Here is a 5,821-nt window from a genome sequence, read left to right as displayed (position 1 = left end):
TCTAGTTTTTCATGGAAAATTCAACTGTTCATTTTACAACATAAAACATATCGTTGTGGTTATAGTAAAATTTAAAATTTCAGATTTGATGAACAATACAGTAGAACCTCTATAAATTAATATTTTTTAAATTAATACTCGCTATAAATTAATAAATTCTTTCGGTCCTGAGTTGGACCGGTGTAAAAAATGACATATTTCGATAAATTAATAAGATAATAACTTTTTGAGAAATCCTATGTAAACATATGGTCCCATCAATATCATAAATTAATAATCAAGATAATATTAATATATATATATATATATATATATCTAAGAAAATCTAGTGAAATATGATTCTATTTTTATTTTCATATTCTTGAATTTGCATTCTTATTGGAGTTCATCTCTAATCTTTTTCATTGCCATCTTCTCAAATCGCATCCAAAAATTATGGAAAATCCTAAATGCGATAATTGCTTCCGTACATGTATTTGTTTCTAAAATTACCGTAATATCTTCTTTGACTTCATCATTACCATGAATGATAGTAGCGATTTCTTCTAAACTCTAAACTTCTAACATTTATCATTTTTACCTAAACTCTAAACTTAACAATTACGATAGCCAAAATTATAAATTAAGAAACTTTTTTAATATTATGAATGATAACAAAAGTATCTTATTTTATAATATAATTTTTAAAAAATTATAAAAATTAAAAATCTCTTCATAAATTAATAAAATATTAATTTATCGATAAATTAATAATTAAAACTTCTATAAATTAATAAAATTTCATGGTCCCGACCTTATTAATTTATAGAGGTTTTACTGTAGTTATTACCGTAGGTAAACATTAGAGCACTTCCATTAGGCAGAAACAATAGAAAGAAAACAATTATTATTTTTAATTATAACAATGTATTATAATTGTTTTAATAAGTGAACCATTAGTGAAATGACAACTATCAATTTATATTGAAACTGTCTCTTCTTGGAGAATAGTCTCTCTTTTTCTCTCCAATTTTTATTATTTTTATTATTCCATCTGTTTTACAAAAAAAATATCATTTTAGAGTTTGATTTTTTATTTTACAAAGTGTCATTTTATATTTCCAATGCATCATTTTATATTTTCAATGCATTTTTACATCATATTTTCAAATTTTATATTTAATCTATAATTAAATTAATTAATCACTTATTAAACAAATACATATTTATATATTCTAGTATTTTAAAAATTTGTGAAAATTGTATCAAATTGACATTTTTTGTAAAACAGAGTGAGTATTATTTCAATAAAATAATAATACATCTCTAGGTTATATACGAAAATATTAAATGTATGTAGATAGATATTTAAAAGAATATCTCAAGCTTCCTGTCTAATCTTCTTTTAGGTGTTTGTTTAGGTATCTTGCCCTAAATTTTTGGTTTTTGGTTAACCTAGCTCCAAGTTTAAATCACTTTATTTAACTTTAAAAATAAATTTCAAATTATTTTGGTGGAACCGTCGGAAAAAATAAAAACACCATCTCTTTTATACATCCATTTCTTAATCTCGCTATCTATTTAATTTTGATAGAGTAAATATATTAGCTTTGTAAGTAATTAAGATCTAATCTATATAACAGATTATCTCAACTGTAATAAATTTTACTGCTTTTTCTCATGCTAAACCTTCCATTGATAACAAAATTTTGTAGGATAGTTGCATCTTCCTACTTGTATTTTGGATGTCTCACTATTACGTATTTACGATTTGGGTTAACGGCTTGCAGTTTTGTATTTAGAGTTTAAATTTCATAGATTTAAATTTACACGTTTTTGTATAGATGTCAACTTGGAAAATTACTACGTATTTATTTTGGTTAACAGTGGTGAAATATTTTTTAAAAACTCCATCCTTTACATATATCCATTCCTAAAATAACAAACTAATTAATTTTGGTAGATAAAATGTGTTCATCGCCTATCCAAATATTTGAATATATATATATATATATATATATATATATTGTATTTTAGCAAAGATTTAATGTTATAGCAATTTTAGCAAAGATTTAATGTTTTCTTGTCTATTTAACCTTCCATTGATGACAAAAGTCGGCAGGATAATGGATATTTGCATTTCTGATGTATCACTCAGGGGCGGACGCAGGAAGGCATGGGATGTGGCAAGTGCCCCACACTAATTTTTTAATTTTCTTAACTAACTAGTATAAAATTTATTTTAATGCCTCTAATTTAGTCATTTGTTTTAATAATGCCCCATACAAAATATTGTTGTTGATCCTAATTAATATACAAATTATTTAAATACCCCTAATTTAATCACTAATTTAGAAAATGCCCCATACTAAGTTTCGTTCTAGATCCGCCACTGGTATCACTATTACTTAAAAGTTTAGGGTTAGGCTTTATATTTCTTATTTACGGTTTAAATTTCATTACTACTAAATTTACGTAATTTTAGAATTACACGTTTTTAATATAGACAATTTTGAAAATAATGGTTTATTAGAGTGTATATAGAGATGGTTTAGTTCCGCTTATCTATCTTTTAGTTTGCTTTTCCTTTCGTATTATAGCTTTCCCTTGTATCATTTGAGTGAAAATATTTTCTCAAATCTGTTTCTTCCCGATCAGTTAGAGTGTATGTATTTCGGTTGAACTGTCTTGAAACTAAAAGTTCCATCTTTCTAATTTCCTATATCCCATTTTCAAAAATAGTAATCTATTTAATTGTGGCCGATCAAAAGCGCTCATTACAGATTCAAATATTTGAGTTAATATAACTATATAAGTACTTTGTAGGTAAAATCTAATCTATTTAAGAAGGTTATCTCGAACGTAACAAGTTCTAATGATTTTTCTTGTATATTAAACCTTTCATTGATGATGTCTCACTATTATGTAATTACGTTTACGATTTAACTTTGTATTTAGGGTTTAAATTTACATAATCTGATTCGAGTAATATTAGAATTATGTGTAATTCATTGATTAAGTATACAATTTAAATAATAACATGCGTATTATACATTTACATGAATATCTCTAGATAAGAAGACTCTAGATGTTACAAACGCTTTATAGTTTAGGCTTTGTAAATATACAATTTATGATAGCGTTGTACAAGAATTTTCAATTCGAAGTAATACATGTTCGGATGTTCCCACAAAGACCTTGGATATATATTATAACATGTATCCATTGTTACAAAATATCATGTTATTTTTTCTGTTTTCGTAGTTTATTTAAATAGTTGTTCCCACCTCAATACTTTAAATTAAATATTTCAGTAGGATATTGGGTCTGATTGGTAACCCATTAAGAGTATAGAACCTATTGATGCATGTATTTTTATTTTTTAGTAGATTAGCCAATTAGTTTTTCACTTACAAGTTAAAAGACAAAAACTTTGTTAAAGAGACAACAATGGATTTGTGAATGACATTTAGAGGGTTGTAATTAACCCTAAAATAACAAGTTTCGCTATAATCCTTCTTCGGTTTAGTGAAAATTAATTGAAAATAAAAATCTTTCAGTTTTTCAAACCGAGTTTCAAAATTTAACAATCGAAATGAACCGTGGGCTTTTTTGTATTTAATTTCAGAAGTACTATTATTTTTTATTTTTTTGATCAAAGGCTTGTAATATTAATCAAACTTAAACAACCACAACAAATAAGGCCCGTTTAGCTATTTCGTCTGCTTGCCGGTTCAGATTCCGGAGAATAAAAAAAAAGGAGTAGGAAGAGAAAATGGTCGATAGAGAAAGGATATCGTGTTGAATCCCATGAAGCTCCTTCGGTTGGAGCTTCGAGTTAAGGGCCTTGACAAGCAGCTGCGAGTTGGAGGCGAATGAGAGATGCGTGAAGCCCGATTCGATTGCAACTTCCATGGCGATGAGAGTTGTCAACGCTTCGGCCATCAGCTGATCGAACATGCAGAACGAGATCTGATCCTTGTCCGATGATCTGGTGGTTCGGTTGTGGAAAGTCCATCCAAGTCCAGCCTTCGCTTCTGTGATCCAGGATGCATCCGTATGACAAGTTACAAGATTGATATCTTGGGTTTCTGATTGATGGAGAGTCTGGGGGTGAGAATTTGGAGGGTTGAGGGTCTATGGATCTGGGATTATTGCCATTCCTTCGCTCGTAAGATGGCTAGAAGAAGGGCTTCTTCCGGCGGGATCTGTTTCTTGCTAAATATTAAGTTGTTTCGTGAAGTCCAGATGAGCCACAAAATCCAAGGATATCAAGGTCCATCACTGATTCCGGATGGGGGCAGACAGGTAAACTTTGACAACGCCTTCAGTCCTGATTGGATCGAGGGAACTTTGGTTGAATCGAAAGGTTCTTTGAAGGGGGCTTGGGACCAGATTTTGATTGCAAATGGGCAGTTGAAGAAGAGGTGAAGCTCTGTTTCCACCACTTGACAATGGGGGCACTGTATTGATTTTCTGATCCTTATATGGGTTAGGTTCTCTCCTACAGGTAATGCTTTCTGAGCTAGCTTCCAGAGTAATAGTTTTGTTTTAGGAGAGGTTTTGACTGCCCATATATGTTCTTTCCAGCTAAACTGATTATCTTGTGTTACTTGGTTTTGAGTGTTGGTTGCGGGGGGAGGTGGATCAGGTGAGAGTGCTTCATAGTAGCCTGACTTGGTGGAGTAGATCCCATTCTGAGTAGGTAGCCATGCCCATCTATCGGCTGCCTCCTGTTTGCTGGGTTTTATCTTCAGGATATCAAGTTCATAATCAGGTAAGACTTCTCGAATGAGCGGTATGTTCCAGGTAAGAGATGCGGGGTTGAGGAGATCTGAAACCATCCATTGGTGTGATCCTAGCGTGGAAGGGTCCATTGGTGTACTAGGGAGGTCCGTTGAGAGCCACGGTGCACGCCAGAGTGGAATAGAGCTTCCTGATCCTACTATTAGACCAACCCAGGGTTTGAGCAGATCTCGTCATATGCAGATGCTTCGCCATCCATGGGAGGAAGAGTTGGGGACTCGACAGTCTAGAAAACTAGTATGACGACAGTACTTGCCAAGGAGAACTTTGGCTAGGAGGCAGGTGGGGTGGGTCAGGATTCTCCAGCTAACCTTTGCCAGCAGCGCATCATTGAAAGTTTGTAAGTCTTTAAACCCCAGACCGCCTTCCTTAAAAGATTTAGTCATTTTCTGCCAGGAGACCCAACACATTTTCTTCTCAGATTTTGAATCCCACCAAAAGCGAGTCAAGGCTGATTGGATTCGCTTGCACAGGTTATTTGGAAGTTTAAAACAGCCCATGGTGTAGGTGGGCATAGCAGAGAGTACCGACTTCAGCATAGTAAGTTTGCCAGCCGATGAGAGGAATCTAGATGACCAGGTAAGTGCCCGTTGTTTGATTTTATCGACTATCTCACTGAAGAGATCCTTCTTCTTTCGCCCAAACAGTTCAGGTAAGCCCAGGTATTTGCCTTGGCCTCCTTCTTTTTGTATACCAAGGATGGTTTTTGCGTTGTCCTTTACCTCCTGGAGGGACTTTGCAGAAAAAGTAATTGATGATTTGGCTTTATTGATCTGTTGCCCTGAAGCTTGTTCGTATTGTTTCAGGATTTGGAGGAGTTTAAGACAACTACTTTGATCAGAGCGACAGAAGAACATGGTATAATCAACAAAGAGAAGGTGGTTAACCCGCGGGCTGCCTTTTGAGACTCTGATTCCTAGGAGACTGTCCTGGATTTGCGCCTTGGTACACATACTAGATAAAACCTCACTGCAAATGATGAAGATGTACGGTGAGAGAGGGTCGCCCTGTCGAATGCCTCTGCCTGGTGTGACAG

Source organism: Camelina sativa, chromosome 9 (genome assembly GCF_000633955.1).
Source record: "Camelina sativa cultivar DH55 chromosome 9, Cs, whole genome shotgun sequence".
In the NCBI taxonomy this organism is placed as follows: Eukaryota; Viridiplantae; Streptophyta; class Magnoliopsida; order Brassicales; family Brassicaceae; genus Camelina; species Camelina sativa.
The sequence above is the reverse complement of the archived record's forward strand: the minus strand, read 5'-3'. Positions refer to the sequence as shown.